The sequence below is a fragment of the Aedes albopictus genome, chromosome 3 (genome assembly GCF_035046485.1).
Source record: "Aedes albopictus strain Foshan chromosome 3, AalbF5, whole genome shotgun sequence".
Classification (NCBI taxonomy): Eukaryota; Metazoa; Arthropoda; class Insecta; order Diptera; family Culicidae; genus Aedes; species Aedes albopictus.
The window spans coordinates 165,940,883-165,958,111 of NC_085138.1; the positions used below are offsets into that span (position 1 = coordinate 165,940,883).

The following is a 17,229-nucleotide window of genomic DNA, read 5'->3' on the forward strand; positions in this document are numbered from 1 at the left end:
CAATTGTCGGAATCTCCCTAAAGAGCATTATCCTATTATGTAAATGTCAATTTAAGTATTCCCGGGAGGATCCTTGTGAGAATTTTTGAAGGTATTCTCGTAAAAGCCTTGAAACTGTCACTGGAGGAAACCCTTGAGTAATTTTTGTGAGAATTCGTGAAGGAAATGTCTGGAAAAATTCTTGAAATTTTCCTGCAGGTATTTCCATAGAACTCTCAAATAATGGAACATAATTTGAAAAATTGGTATCCTGGAATTTATTCGAAAAGAAATGTCTGAAGGAATTTAAGCAGGAAGTCCTAGAAGAATTTCTGGTGCATTTCCTATAGAAGTTCCGGAAGGAATCTCTCGGAAAATTCCGAGAAACGTTTCCTTGGGTGAATTCCTGAAGGATTCCCTGGAAAAAATGTTCTAGACTAGCGAAGTTGCATCTAGAGGGGTGAAAATGCCGTCTCCAAAGGGTTAAAGTAAGTCACAGTTATTTCTACGCAACCAAAACTTGTGCTGCCGTAGTTCTTCTGTGGCATGTGTGTTGCTTGGAAGAATTCCTGGAAAACTTATTGTCTCGCTTATTGTAAGAATTCCTCATGGAATCTCTGAGTAAACTTCCGATAAAACTGCTGGGGGGAGGGATTCCTGAAAAAAAAAACCTAAGAAATTCATGGAACAATTATTGGATGAAACCCTGCAGGAATTCCTGGAGAAATTCCTAGATGAATTCTTAGAGCAATCCCTGGAAGCATTTCTAGGAATCTCCAGAGGAGTTTTGGGAACAATTGCTGGAGAAATTTTTGAAAAAATCCCTCGAGAAGTTCCGGGAGCATTTCCTGAAAGAATCCTTAGAGGAATTTCCGGAGGATTTCCTGGAGGAATGTCTTGAAAAATTCCTGAAGAAATCCCTGGAGGAATCTCTTAAGCAATTCCTAGAGGAATATCTGGAGGAATGCACGGAGAAATCCCTGAAAAATTGCTGACATAATTTCTGAAGGATGACCAGTAGTAATAGCTGGAGTAAAATCCTGGGGTAATTTCTGCAAGAGTTCCTAGAGAAATTCTTGGATAAAATCTTGGAGGAATGGCTGGAGATATCTCTGAAGGAATTCCTGGAGGGATCTCTAAAGAAATTCTTGAGAGAATTACTGGATTTCTGGCAAAATCTCTAGAGGAATTCTGGAAGATTTCTATTTCTATTAGTTTTCTACTTCTGAAAAAAAAAATCCTTGATCAATTCCTGGAGGAATTTCCGAAGGAATTCTTGAAGAAATATCTGAAGGAATTTCTGGAGAAATTCCTGAAGAAATCCTCGAAAGAATTCTTGAAGGAAGCCCTGGGTGAATCCTTGCAGAAATTAATGGAGAAATCCCTGGAGGAATTCCTGAAGCAATTCCTGGAGAAGAATCCCTAAAAAAATCTGAAGGTCTTTGAGAATTTTCTGGAAAAAAAATCTGAAGAAATTCCTAAAGGTTTTCCTGGAAGAATCCTTGCAGGAATTACTGGAGGAATCTTCTAAGGATTTCCTGGAGGAATTTCTGAGAAAATCCCTGGAGAAATTTGTGAAGATATCCCTGGAGGAATCCCTGAAGCAAATTTTGAAGGAATTTCTAGAGAAATTCCTGGAGAAATGCCTGAAATGGATCACTAAAATAACTAAAACGGCCGCTATGAAACGAACAGATAGCGCCACCGTAGCCTTGTGTTTGACGTAACTCGACTGTGTTACCGACCAATCGGAACAATACAATATGACCCACTTTGTGGAGACCAAGAAGGTTGCACTAGTTCAGAAAAGATAGGAGCGTTGTTGAATGAATTGTGTAAGGTAGGAAAATTATAGCTAGAAAACACTTGACAGTATAACACATACCCTTGCTACACCCATGATTAGTGAGCACGTCTCACATCTTTGCCAATATTAACGTCTTCGAGAGTGGCAACCCTGCCCAAAATAATAATCCCGGAAAATGACAAGAGAGGAGGATAAAAGGAAGAGGAGAGAAAAAAGGAAAGGGAGGATAGAGCCGGAGACGACGACGAGGAGTCAGTAGCTGAATCTCGAAGACAGCAGGTGACGAAAAAACTGAAGATTGGACAGAAAAAGTAAAGTTGAGCAAGTTCTAAATGAGGACGAGAAAAGAAGCGTGAAGTGTACGGTGGAAGAGAACATCGGCCGAGTTTCAACCGTGAAAGTCCGGTGGCCACTTCGAGATTACCGATAGCCTGGATTTTGGGAGGATTTCGTAGGACGCCGATCCAGGAAGCACAAGTAAGCGGGCGGAACCGATGAAGTCGGACGCCGATCGGACACCATTTTGTTCGTTCGTCTAGTAGCAACGCGTGGAAAGGTCGGCGAGTTCAGTGCCGGTGGACAGTGAGTTTTGCTATCACTGGATCACACGCAACGAGGGCTCGGTGACGGACGACTTTGCGGTGAGGGCGACGGTGAGGTCCGTGGGCTTGCCCCGCTTGCCGCCGCTCAACATCCTATGAGTCACCACCCCGTCTGCGGGCGCTGGGACGTCGACGAAGGTCACAGCACAGCTCCGAAACCCACAACTACCCCCGTGTGAAGAAGGCCCATCCACGACGAAGTAGCACCCACGAAACACCCAAGACAACCAGCATGGATTGTTACCCGCGTCACCAATGCCTGCAATGGAGGATTTCCCGGATTGCCTGCTGAGGTCCGAATGCAGAAGGTGGCAAGTAACCGAACCTAACCTCTCCTCTCTTTCCACACTGGACCTACGGGATCAACACGGCCGCAACGAATCACATACACCCACACACATACAGACCCACACCTTAATTTTTATTAATAAATATGTTTAAGCTTAACTTTGTATTGTTTCGTACCGTTTTTCTTTTCCTATGACCGCCTTGGTTTCCCTATCTGTGGGTCTGCTTTTGTATTGTCCGCTTTGTTCCGAAAAAAAAACACGGTAAGTGAGTTTCTCGAGGCAAGCAGTCGCCGACCCTGAGGGGTGTAGCCGCGGGGTTAGCCGGTATTAACAACTGCTGTCACTGTGTTACCGTCCATATACGGTGGCGCTTTTGTTTTGATGCCGTGAGTAGCGAAAAAGTCGGCATCAATTATTCATTCCTGGAGAATGTTCTGGAAGAATTTCTTATGTCGTTTTCGTTTTTGCGGTGGTGCTACACCGGTGTAGCACTTTTTCTGCACCGCTCAAGATAGTGCAGCACTCAAAAATTCGAGAGTGTAGCGAGTGTACACCGTGTCCACCAATCAACGTTTGCAAAGTTGTAAATATTTTGCTTTTTATTCACGCACACCAATGCAACTGCACCGAAAATGTTCTTTTTTGCAGTGAAAAGTGTAGCATGAAGCGGTGTAGCACCGTCGCAAAAACGAAAACGACATAAGAAATCCCTAGAGGAAGTTGTTTTGTTGGAGATAACATTTCGGCGTTTCCTCAAGTGCGGCTGTTCTTTTCAAGATGATTTGCCGCGTAGAATTTGGTGCACATGCGCGTTTGGAACATTACAAAGGCCGCGCGGTGAATCATATTCAGCACTCCCGAAAATATTAAAACTTTGAAAACCTTGATAAAAAATAACAAAGGGTTGGTTACACATTGTCGCTAACAAATTTTGATCACCCCTATCTCCACAGTGAAACATTTCAGATGCGACGCGAATCCCTCTGGTGGTCGTCGCCTGAACCAGATCGGCGTCATGTTTGACAGTTCTAGAACAAAGAACGAGATGTCGGCAGCTGTCTGTCCTGCTCTCGCCACACACTCGCCACAAAGTGAAAAGTAAGTTGTTGTTCGATAAATTGCAATATTTTGCTTGTTTTAGGCTAAGTTTCTCAACTAAAGTGCACTTATTTTATGGTTGAACTTCGTGTGAACAAAAGCTGCATATTGGACGCTGGTTTGGTGCGAGTTTTGTCCGTGAAAAAGTGCTGTGAAAAATGTGGAAAAAGTTCGTGCTGGGAAGATGAACGATGCGTTTTCCCCTCTCCCGGCCCCGCGTCCAACAGTGTGTCAGTCAAAACCCTTCGTCGTCGACGTCGTGCGTGTTGTCCCTTTCCCTCCCCCTTGGCTGGTCGCCGTCGTTTTGCATCATCGTTTACTTCTATATATCCTGATCATCGTGTTCTCGAGCCGACCGCTTGTTGTGGTGGTGCTCCTGCTGCTCGGGTGGCATAGTCTTGGCATAGTCTGACTGCGCTTTGCCACCCCCTTTGGCTTTCTGCACTCTGTGTGAACTTTCCCGTATGTATGGTTTATTTTGTAAATATAAAAATTTCACTGCTGAATCGGAGATTTTTGTTTTGGTTTGGATTTTCTTGTGTCGTTTGGGCGGGGTGGTTTCGAGTCGGTCAGTGGGAGTGGAGTCAAGTGGATTGGTAAACAGGGTAAACAGACCTTCATTGAAGTCTTGATAAGAAGTTATGCTTTACTAGGCTGTTTTTTGTGATATTCGTTCTCCTAGTCACGCTAATTGTGGATACCATTTGAATAAGTTAATATGTAAAACGCTTAACTAATTTCATGTTTTTATACCATATGGATGCATTATATTTTATATAACTAATTTAAAACGAGTGGCGTACCAATTCATAAAATACAAATTTTATTAATACATCATTTTTTACACGGCTTTAACCCTCGAGCAGTCGCGTCTTCGACCACCCTCAACGACACCACGATCACGCTGTGTATGTACCACAAGCGTGCATTTTTCATGCTGCGTGTACTCAGTACACTATGCGATCGCTCCCGGGAAATAACCTTTCCGAAGAAGTGCTTGAACATAATTTTATGCAATTCAGTATCATAATTTTTATTTTATCTCACTCATTTTGGTATCATAATGGCCAATATTTCCGAACTGGTCCATTATGCAACTGAAATGAGTTGCATAATGAAAAATAGTTGTATAATGTTCATAATGCAACTCATTTGAGTTGCATTATGAACATTATGCAACTTAAATTAGTTGCATTATGAAAAAAGACATTGCATAAAATTTTGTATGGAACTTGTTGCAAAACTCGTTTTTTCAGCACTCTTCGTATTTATCCAACTCGGCAAGCCTCGTTGGATAAATGTACGACTCGTGCTGAAAAATACAACTTTTTGCAACTCGTTACATAAATAACTATATTACAAATTGGCTTAATTTAGTTGTTCTTCAATGGATTAGCTAAATGCGCAAGTTTTAAGATCTCAGTTAATTGATTAGGTTCTAGTTTTTAACTAGTTTTTCAACTGTTCATTCATCCTTTAGTTAAAAACTCTTTGGTTGTTTCCTTGTCCTTAATGATACTATGTGGCAATTGGATCCCGTAGCTTTGGAAATCAACTATTAAACTATTACTCCAGGAATTTATACTGACATGCTTACTCTCACACGAAGTTTGCAGTGAAAGTAAGAAGGTCAGCAAAAATTCTTGCAGAAGTTCATAGGTTTTTTTTATTATTAACCAATAATTTCACTTTAAAACAAGTAGGAATATCATCATGAGATTACAATCATATTCTAAAAAGGATTGCATCATATTTATCTGATTCCCCTCATTTCTTGATAGGGGGATTAGGGGCATAATGGACACCCTAAGCAAATGCGTATGTTAGGCCTCTATAACAGACAAAAACTTAACATATTATCAGTTGGCTTACAACTTTAACTTGTTTTCTACGTATTTCAATCATTTACAGCTTGTAGAATGTCATTATTGTGAAGAAATAATGAATTGAAAACCGTGTGTTTTTTGGGGCTGGCAGGAAAGGTACGGGGTGAAATGGACACACATCGGGGCATAATGGACACCCCTGCATATTTTATGCTGTATCTTTGAGAATATCGATCACTTAAGTAACTTGCCAACGGAGATCAATACCACAGATATAATACTCCATCTTGGACGAGTTTACATAACTTCAAAGTTAATTAAATAAATTTTAGGCTAAAATAATCAGATAGATTTTTTCAAACTCTCTAAAACGCCTAACAGTATGCAACGCGCGTGCATCCATTCATAATTGCCAGTGTTCATTTTGCCCCGAATAGACTACAACACTAGCATTGCTATTTTCAGTAAGTTCTGATTAAAAATATAATACTTTATCCATTGCTAAATCTACGTATACATGTAGATAAGCTAACAATTCACTTGTTTTTGTAGTGGACACACTCAATCACTCGTAATACCTTATTTGCTGCTGCTTCGAAATTATAAGAAATCCACCATGTGAAAAACATACTTCAATTTCAATGATATTTTGATTATTTTGAAGGAATATAAATGATACTTTTGAAAAATAGAACAATGACTTGTTCCTTGACACTTATGCATTGAAAGTTTTACATGAAAGTCAATGGTTTCGGCAAAAACAGCGGTGTCCACCCAGCAAACCTGTTTGCTGTATAAGAGTGGAATAAACAGCTGTTAAGCAAACTTTAGCTTAAGAAACTGTTGTTCAGCTACTTCTGTTTCTTGGGCATTTCGCCCCGGGTGTCCATTATGCCCCTAATCCCCCTATACGTCCTCACTGGGACAAAGTCTGTTTTTCAGCTTACACTCTGAAGAATTTTCACGTCCGATTTACGTGGAAAGATAGGTAGTTTTCGTCCACCATATTTTTCACGTCACCTTCATCGGAATGTCAGGTAGCTGGACAAATTTGAGCTTCGCGAATCGACGTGATGAGTCAGGTAAATTTGACTCGCGTTTAACGTATCGTTTACGTGAAATATGGGTGAGTGCCACTGGAGTTTCAGGTAACTTTTACGTGAAAAAATTATTAGCGCTACATGAATTTCACGTAATTTATGCATGATTTTTGAATGAAAATAAAGCAGTCTCACCAGCTTGCAACGTATTTGAAGAGGCAAGAGAATTTGAAGCCTTACAAAATGTAATGAAAATACATAGATTGTACCCTACCGTAGAATAAATATATCATTACATTTTATAGAGATTTGAAATCTTGCTTCTCCAAATACGCTACAAGCAGGTACTAATATTTATATAACAATTACAGAAAAATCTATCAGTCATTTATTTTAGAGTACCTAATAAATTTACACTTACATATCTACATACGTTTCGGATCCTCTGATCCTCTAAAAGCGCATAGTTCCAAATAAATCCAAGGATGCTGAAGCAAAATCTTTGAAGTCGAACCGTTTCCAACACCCGTTGAACTCCTCTGTTGGACCTCCGCTACCGTCACGAGACTTATAACGCCTATTCCAGCTCTGAAATTATTGAACATAGAAAAAGTCACAACTGCGGAAAATTAATCACTATTATTTGTTTTAAACAATAAAATTAACGTTCAATACTTACAACAAAACTTGAACGGAAACTCTAGGAAGCAGTTCTCGACGCCATATTGAATTGTTTTTTTCACACCTGAAAGTCACATAACTTTCGTTTCGCGAAAACTTCCAAGTCGAAATACACAAACACAAACGCATCAAAGTGGTTTACGTGAAAACTTGGTGGATGTGACCAAACAAGGCGGTGCCTATACGACGTGGATATCGAGTGAAAATGACTAACGCCACGTAACTTTGGAAGTTTTAAGGATAAGGATGAGCTACGTGATATTTCACGTAAATCGGACGTGAAAACTTTTTAGAGTGTAGTGCTCTATGAGCACTACAGTTATTAACTGTGAACTTCCTCTGACATGACCATTTTGCAAGTGTACCTACATTTAAGGGGAACGACATTTCTTTTTCTAACCGGAAAAACCCGCATTTATCCGGTGCTAACCGTCATTGACCGCATCTAACTGCAGCTCGGTTAGCAGCGTTTGGGCGACGGTTAGCAATGGATAAATGCGGATTTCCGGGTTAGAAAAGGAGGTGTCAATCCCCTCTGTCTATATCGCGTGGTAGACATAAAGATACTCTATTCCCAAGGAAGTCAAGAAAGTTTCCTTTAGGAAATGTTCCTGAACCGACCGGGAATCGAACCCGTCACCCTCATCATGGCCATACTGAATACCCTTGCTCTTACCGCATCGGTTATATGGGTCCTTATTTAATTCCGCTTGTCCAGAATTCGTCGAAAACTGGTGCCCTTTAGGGGTCTCCACTTAGCCTAGTGGTTAAGGTTATGGATTATGGAGACGAATTCGATACCCGTTCCGGTCGGGAAAATTTTCTCGATTCCCTGGTCATTGTACTTGCCTCACAATATACAAATTCATGAATTCATGCAATGGCAGGCAAAGAAAGCCCTTCAATTAATAACTGTGGAAGTGCTCAAAGAACACTAAGTTGAAGCGTGGCAGGCCAAGTCCCAGTGGGGACATCGAACCATAAAAATGAAAAAGAAAAATTATGCTCTTTGGCGACCATGGGAAGTAGAGGGTTAAGAAACATAGAAGTAGGTAGGGTTAAATAACGTTCCTTGCTGCAGGCCAGGCCTGGAAGCGAATCACTTTTTAGTGATATGGTAACATATTTTGAGTAAGCCGACTACCTTGAAAAACCTGAATCAGTGAATGTTAGGCAATTTATTTTTGGATCGAAAAAAAAACAGGAAAAACTCAGTGAATTTAAATAGAAGATATAAAAGAAATAAAAATGCATGCTGTATGATTAAGCCAAGGTTAATGCAAAACAATTATATAGTTACCAACTGTTCTTTCAGCTAAATATAAACAAACTTGATATCTTATTTTTATATTAGTTTTACTTTTTCTCTAGTTTATCGACCTATGAATTTATAAATGAAACATATGGGTCGTGAGTTCGAGTCTCACCGAGAAGAATTTCACTTGGTCCATTCCTCACTCACGCCAGTATTTGTAAGGTCTAGCTGTTGGAATGAAGTACAACTTCAACTCCGCTGGCTAAGCCGCAAACATTGATAATTATTCTTAACATCTTCTTTGCAGGGCTGTTATACGTGGCGCGGATTTTGCGTTTTTCGTGGTTTTTGCGATTCGCGCGTTTTTGCTCAGCACAATCAGTAAAAAATAATTAAAATTTTCAAATTAGAATTATCAGTTTCGAGCTGTCAAAGCAACTGATGCACAAGCAGCAAAATTTGATGCGCTATTTTTTCGCTGTTTTCGGTTGTTTTTTCGCTAAAATTATTACTTTGAGCCACGAAAGTGGATAGTCACGCTTCCAATCGTTCTACTCCGCGGGATAATGTGTCTAGTGCGCTATCCAACATAATTATTCGCCGCGATTACGATAAAGCAACGTCGGTAACCTCAATCGCTGGATCTGATGATCGTAATGATGCCAAGCGGCTAAAACGTTCTCACCGTCAACCAACCTCTGCGGAGACTACTTCAATGGATGCTCAATCAAGCCAACCGGCGTTTCCGACGATCGTCACCCAAAATCTGTTCGAGACACTGTCCACTGTTGATCCGGACGGTAATGTAAACAACACGTCGCAACCACCGCAATCGCTTCCCAGCACAACGAAGAAGAGCCGCCGTCCTCCTCCTATCACAATCGTCAACAAGGGCACCAAACACACTCGCGAGTTGTTGAACTTGGCGAATATTCCGCAGACCGGCTATCATCTGAAAGCTGTTAAGTCCGGCACTCAGCTCAACACGGCGGATGAATGTGTTTTCGACGCTGCTGTCAAGCTGCTACAGGAGTCCAACACGGAATTCTTTTCGTACACGCCATCACACCAACAGCCGGTGCGAATTATTCTTTCTGGTCTCTCGCTGTACGACGTGGCTGAGCTGAAGGAGGAGCTGTTGCTCAACGAAGTGCGTCCGGTGGAAGTGAAAATTTTCTCGCGGAAGAAATCTGGCCCGGAAGAGAGTGTGTTGTATTTGCTCTGTTTCGACAAAGGCTCAGTGAAGCTCGCGGGCCTGCAAAAGGTGAAAACTTTGTTTAGTACGATGGTGACGTGGAGATATTTCACCAAAAAACCGGATGACTCAGTGCAGTGCCATCGCTGTCAACGTTTTGGCCATGGCATGCGTTTTTGTAACATCACTCCTCTCTGTGTCAAATGCGGGGAGAAACATCTCACAGCCAACTGCAAGCTTCCAGTTAAGGCCAACCTTAAAGATGCTTCTAGTACACGCAGCCACATCCGTTGCGCTAACTGCAGCGGTAATCACACAGCCAACTACCGAGGTTGTCCCAGCCGCCTGAGCTACATCAAGCAACTCGAAGAACATCGTCAGCGTGCTTCCAAAAAATCATCGCCGTCCTCTCCTCGCCCTCCCACCATTTATCCTAGGTATCAATCCAGCGAGCGCAGTCGCGCAAATCATCCTAGCGTTGCCGTAGGTCTCTCGTACTCTCAAGTTCTTCAAGGCCCAGCCCAGGCCGGAGCTGAGTCAAGCTCAAATCTGTTCTCCGTCTCTGAGTTTCTCTGTCTGGCAAGAGATCTCTTCCATCGCTTGCAGGGATGCCGCACGAAGGAACAACAATTTTTAGCTCTGTCTGAGCTTATTATCAAATACGTTTACAATGACTAACCATCATTGTCTACGAGTCGTAAATTGGAACGGGAGATCTGTTCACAGCAAGCAATTGGAATTTTTCGATTTCGTTCAACAACGTAACATAGACGTAGCGGTCGTCACCGAAACATGGTTGCGCCCTAATATTTCGTTCCTGCATCCAGATTTCGCCTGTGTTCGACTTGATCGGCCACCAAGTGATGAAGTCGGCAGAGGGGGAGGAGTGTTAATTGCTGTGAGGAAAGGGCTGTCATTCAAGCAGATCAATATTTCGACGAAAACAATCGAAACTACTGGCATCGTCATTTCCACGGGTGTCAACCAAATTTGCATCGTTGCTGCTTACTTCCCCGGTGGACGCCGGTGCTCCGACTGGACCCAATTTCGACGTGACATCCGTACCATGACTAATCATGACGTTCCCTTCTTTATTACCGGAGATCTCAATGCTAGACATCGTTACTGGAACTGTGCCAAAAGCAACAAAGCTGGGAATATTCTGTTCCAGGAAGCCGCGCAAACCGGTTTGAACATCCACTTTCCGGACTCACCTACATTTGTTCCATCTGGACGGGGAAACCCGTCAACATTAGATATCGTGCTTTCCAACAACCTGGTGAATATGTCAAAGCCAATCACGCTGAACGAGCTGTCGTCCGATCATCTTCCAGTTTGCTTCGAAATCAGTCTCTCGGCAATCCCGGAGACAATCACACCCACCGTTCGTTGCTATGCACGTGCAAACTGGCCTGCGTTCCAAAGGGTGGTTAACTCAAGACTTGATCCAATCGATCCTCTGTTCGCCAACATCCAGGATGAAGACGGAGTTAATGCTGCTGTTCGGTGCTTCAAAGAGGTTCTTCTCGATGCAGAGTCCATCGCTGTGCCGGCGATCGCCCCCCGACCGTACGAAGTAGCGCGGTTGCCTGATGAAACTAAACTACTCATCCAACTTCGCAACAGGCGTCGGCGGCAGTGGATGAGGACAAGAGACCCTATGCTGAAAAACATTGTTCTGGCACTCAACGATCGAATCCGCACGGACTGCGCAAATGCTCGGTTCAGCAAGTTCGCCGATACCCTTGTGTCAATGGAACGCGGAGACAACAAAATTTGGCGCATCACCAAAGCGCTGAAGAACACCAACAAATACAGTCCACCACTGCAAAGCGGAGACACGTTAGTAGCTTGTCCCAAAGATAAAGCCCAACTGCTTGCGGAGAGTTTTTCGCTTGCTCATAACAACCAGTGTGTTGACGACAGGAACACCGCTGAAGCCGTGGAGCGATCTGTTGAACAAATCGATCAATCACCTTCAACAGCTGACAATTCCTGGTTAGTCCGTCCCAAAGAGATTGCCAATATCATTCGCAACCTGAAAAACAAAAAAGCTCCTGGTCATGATGGAGTTAAAAACTGGCTTCTAAAACATCTTCCACGGAAAGGGTATGTGGTCCTCTCAAAAATTTTCTCTGCTTGCTTTAAACTGAGCTACTTTCCAAACGACTGGAAACACGCTATAGTTGTCGCTATACCAAAAGCAAACAAAGATACGTCTGTTCCGACAAACTATCGACCCATAAGCCTTCTACCGACATTAAGTAAGGTTTTCGAACGAGTAATATTAACCCGTATCGAGAAACACTTGGAAGAAACCCGCATAATTCCGAATGAACAGTTCGGCTTCCAAAAGGGGCACTCTACCAGCCACCAAATTGTTCGGCTAGTGAAGGAAGTGAGACGGAGTTTTCAACAAGGGAAGTCATCAGGGCTGATACTTCTCGACGTCGAAAAAGCGTACGATTCGGTCTGGCACGGAGCAATCTTGCACAAAATGCTTCTTGGCAATTTCTCTATGCTGATCCTCAAAATGATCCGCAGTTTTCTGAAGGACCGTACGTTCCAAGTCTCCGTTAACGGCAGTACTTCCGGTCGAAAACCTGTTCCATTTGGAGTCCCTCAAGGGTCTGTGCTGAGCCCTACACTATACAACATTTTCTCTGCCGACATAGTTAAAATCAACGGAGTCGAGTACTATTTTTTCGCCGACGACACCGGATTTTTGGTCTCTCATCACGATCCTGCAGTTGTTGTCGACACTCTCCAGGAAGCGCAGAACTCTATCCAAGAGTACCAGAGAAAGTGGAAGGTTAAAGTCAATCCTGCCAAATCACAAGCTATTTTCTTTACCCGACGTCGGAGCCCTCGACATTTACCTCAAAGCCAAGTCTCCTGCGGTGGTGTGGATATTCCGTGGTCTCAAAATGTTGGCTATCTCGGCATGACGCTGGACCCCAAGCTAAAATTTGGCTGCCACGTGGCCAATTGTCTCCAGAAATGTGACAAACTCACTAAAATGCTGTATCCGCTCGTCAAAAGGCGATCTCGACTGGATCGCAACCTGAAGGTCCTTCTGTACAAAACCGTTTTTCGGCCTACGGTTGCGTATGGATTTCCTGTCTGGTACGATTGTGCACAATCGCACCGGAATAAAATCCAAGTCAAACAAAATCGTTTGCTGAAAATGATGCTGGACCTGAGTCCTTTCCACCCGACTGAAGAAGTACATCGGCTTGCTGGAGTGGAGAAAATCGACAACTGGTTCCGGAGACTTATTCCTAAATTCCTGCAGAGCTGCGCCTCATCTGTTAATCCTCTTCTACAAGAGCTGGCCGTTTAGACATGTGATATTAGATTTAAGCTTTTCTTTCTATCAATTTTTCCTTAGCTAATTTAAAGGTTTTTTTTTTTCCAAATTTTTCCTTTTTCGTCGAATTTTTGTTAGTTGATTAGTTGTCTTTGAATAAGTTTTTGTTCTATGTCATTGCTGTAAGGAGTTCCATATCTCAATTGTTGAATGTAAATCACTAATTGTATTTGTTAAGATAGAAATAAATGTTGAATTGAATTGAAAAATTAGAATTATGGGGCTGGGTTTTTTGGTGATACTGAAAGCTGTTTTTTTATGAAAATTGTAATTAGTTATTTGTGGAATCAATTTTTTTTGCTTAAATTCTGATATAATTATCCTAAAAATACGTAAGCTTCTGTTGTAAAATTTCTTGCGGGAACAGTTATTAAAGGGTTTCTTGGCAGAATTTTTTGAGGATTTTTTTGCAGAATACTTGAAGAAATCGTTGAAGCTTTCGAAATCCTAACTTGCTAAAATCTTCATTGAATTTTCAGACAGTTTTTTTTTTGAAGTCCTTCTTTTTTATAAATATTTCTCTTAGAAGTAAAGTTTTTTGGTGATTTAATCAAAGAATTCGACTAGTATTACTCTATTTGTATCTTCATAAAATAAGTTTTTGTAGAATGTAATCCATGAATTTCTCAAGCAATTCTGAAAATTTACTACAGATTTTATTTCGGCAAGAATGCACCTTTTTCGAAATCCTTGAGATTAGGAAAACCTATTCTCTTAAAATAGCAGACACACTGATTGATAAACAATCAAAGAACTATCGATTCAACACTTTTCATTCCAATAAAAAAACTAGTCTGTTTGCAACATTTTTCAATTCATGTTTGATGTATAAGTTGTCATCTTAAGTCATAGATTAATAATAGTTAAAAATTAATTTTTCATTACAAATGCTCTTCATCTGGAGTACAACAAAAGTCTGGCTTTTTATGAGCTTCAAACATCAAAACCATATGTTTTTGTACTGGCGCGGATTTGATGGCCTAGGCGCGGATTTCAAATGGCTTGGCGCGGATTTTGCAGTTTCCAAATCGACAATTTGCAACAGCCCTGCCACTGGGACAAAGCCTCACGGAGACAAATTTCGTTCGTTTGAAACAAAAATATTCATGTTTATTCGGTAAACTGATAAAATATTTAAAACTAAAATATTAATTTTTAAAACTAACATATTGATTTCTACAATACCCATTGAAGAGCCCCCCGTTCCGCCTTCGAGAACATAAACAAAACTCTCAAGTTCCAGCTGCTGCACCAAACAAGATTTCCTCTTGCAAAAAGGCAAGTTTCACCAAAAGTTTCCACGAAATCCCATTGATTTCGGGAGCGTATGCTATCTACATGATGTTGGCATTGGAAGTACCACGCGGGAAGTGGGTTTTCCTAGAGAAAGAAATGATTTTGTAAATTTAATTGGAAAACAAATATTTCCGTAGGGCCGACCTGCCACAAAAAAAAACAGAAAAAAATTTACATTTGTTTCTAACTTACCTGTCAGAAGATACATGTTTGTTTCAAAAATGGATTGAATTTGTTTCAAATGTGACGTTCGATTTGCTCCAAACAGTTTTATTTTTGTTGCCAGAACAAATTGACAATTTATTTCCCTGGCCAAGTTCGCAGGGGTTGACGGTATTAAAGTGAAGGAGTTTCATTTTGATTATTGTAATGTAGTGTTCTTTAGTGAAACATATCACCTTTTTGACACTTTAATGCGCCTCCAACGGTTCATCACGAACCGGCTGCTGCAGATGGAGTATGGCTGATCATATGCATCAGACATGCTCGATAAACATGGAGGATCCGCCGGGGCTCATTAGAGTCTATTCCCAAGCAATAGTTCCAAGTCGGTTGGATTTGAGAAGGTTTTGATGATCATTACAAATCCTAATAAAAGTATTATAGGATTTGTGACAGGTTTTGGAACCTTTTACAGCCAGCTGACTTCAAAATGTTGTTTGGGCTCTATTTCCCACGTTTCTCGGTTGATTTTGATTAGTAATTTATTGATGTCATAGTCGCTTTTTTGAATGTTTACAATATTAGTTGGTCATATTTTCTTTAAATAAAGCAATTAAAATCGACCGAAGAACTAATAGTGGGAAGGAGATTTACAGCACTTAATTGTGCTGATAGATTCGAAGCTAACGTGCGAACACTTAAACGCATTGTTGACGTCAATGCGTTCGACGTGACATTTTGGACAAAAACTGACTGCTTTTATTAACTGAACAACGTTACATGTGTATGATTATGTTGACATTTCTAGGCTACAATTGAGAAAATGACATGGTTTATCTAGGTAGGACCGATAGGACAATTGAACGAATTCGAATATTTTTCATAGTATTTGTAGTGGGATGAATACATAACAGACAAGCAATCTTTATTATTTTAAAATTTTATTGCAATCAACTGACCAATTTGGCGTATGTTTATCTCTTAGATGGTATTATGACACAACAGAAAAATAAGAGAAGTTCAGTTACATGCTTCTGTGGGTTTTGGACCGATGACAATGTAAGGACACAAAAGATGAACACAGAGAAATAGGAAACGATTAGCGAAATCAAGAAAACAATTTGACACAGGATCGACTATATTTTAACATACGGGGTTCGACTGATTCGATGAAATAAAAAACAAGCATACGACAACTGACTTAACGAGGAGGAAAACATATTGAACCTTACTACAAAACCAAACAAGAAGACAAATACAAACCGTGTGACCATTACACTACATAGGCAATTCCTGACTGACTGACCAATTGAAAACTTTTCAATCTTCTACCGTAACTTTCTGAGACAGTTTGCAACAGTGTCTTAATGAATGTCATTTTCTGCGTACGTCTGACAAACTGCTTCTGAAAGATTACGTACTCTTTTCGTATCTTCAGGTCTAATGTAGAGGTTTCAACTCTATTCAGAGTGCAGCTAGAAACATAGCAAAAAATTATATATTTTTTTCCGCGCGAGATAATGGCGGACGCGATCGATTATGCTGCGATGCTCATCACTTACAGACACAGGAACAACACAATACTAAATACTAAACACCCGCGTATCTATTGGTTTTGCTCCCGCGCGAGACAGTGGCGAACGCGATCGATAATGCTGCGATACTCATCAAATACAGGAGCAATGCATGCACAGCATCGAATAACACAATACTCTTGACTAGACTCTTGATTAGCTTTTCAACGCGGTCCGGCATACAAAAACACATGGTGAAAACGGCAATAAATGGGAAACTTTTATTAAAACTATTTTTGTTCAACGCAGGCCAAAACAGTGTCGACTTGGGCCACGATATGCCTACGTACTTCTGTGTGTTGAAACAAAAATAGAGGCTCATAGAAGCAAACGTTGGGAAAGGGTGCGGTGTAGAACATCAGCACAGTGTACTACCGCCGTAATCACTATGAAAAAAAAAAAAAAAAAGAACAAATTGACAATTTATTTGAGTTTACCTGACATATTTTTGATTTTACCATGCTTTTTTCTGCGTGGCTGCTTTACACCTTTACAGCCGTGGCTATATGAGCCCTTACTTGATACTTGATGGGCTACAACTCGTAGCGGTGAGTGTACGCCGAATGAAGCATACGTCTCCACTCAGGGTGTCTACTACCTGAAAAACCTGGAAAACCGGGAATCCTCAGGGAATTATATTTAACAGGGAAAATCCTGGAGTACTCAGGGAAATTTTGCACCGATAAAAAAAATAAAACATTGAGCCATAAGAATAAAAAGTAGCGAATCTTTTTTTTGTGGATCTACTTAGAAAGAGAGCCAACAGAGTTTACCATATCATCGTGAGTATATGAATAAAAACGTTTTTAATTATGTAGTGTTAGTGTATCAATCTAGAAATTCTTCTACATTGATTTTTCCAGAACTTCCGTCAGTTCTTTCTGGAATTTCTTTGGAAATACTTTTCCTCCCAGGATTGTACAAGATTCCTTCCTTTTGTTTTACCTGATTTTTCACGTCATTTGTCTTGGTATATTTCTTTGTGAATTCCCACCGGAGATTCGTTCGGATTGCTATCAGCTTTTTTCCAATATTTGAACATTTCTTTTCGGGA

At 41.0% G+C, this 17,229-nt stretch overlaps 2 protein-coding genes across 3 annotated transcripts in view; one reads left to right on the forward strand and one right to left on the reverse strand.

Moving 5' to 3' along the window:
• LOC134291783 (uncharacterized) overlaps nucleotides 1-17,229 on the reverse strand; it is a 320,651-nt gene that overhangs the window by 197,624 nt on the left and 105,798 nt on the right. The gene's annotated exons all lie outside the window — the stretch shown is intronic.
• LOC109422630 (mitotic checkpoint serine/threonine-protein kinase BUB1) overlaps nucleotides 3,692-17,229 on the forward strand; it is a 33,280-nt gene continuing 19,742 nt past the window's right edge. The window contains exon 1 of one of the 2 annotated variants that reach the window (XM_062859598.1): nucleotides 3,692-3,776. The gene's annotated coding sequence lies outside the window, so the exon portion shown is untranslated. Of the gene's footprint in view, nucleotides 3,777-4,190; nucleotides 4,239-17,229 lie in introns of those variants that run through there. The other variant, XM_029880581.2, reaches the window with a different exon arrangement.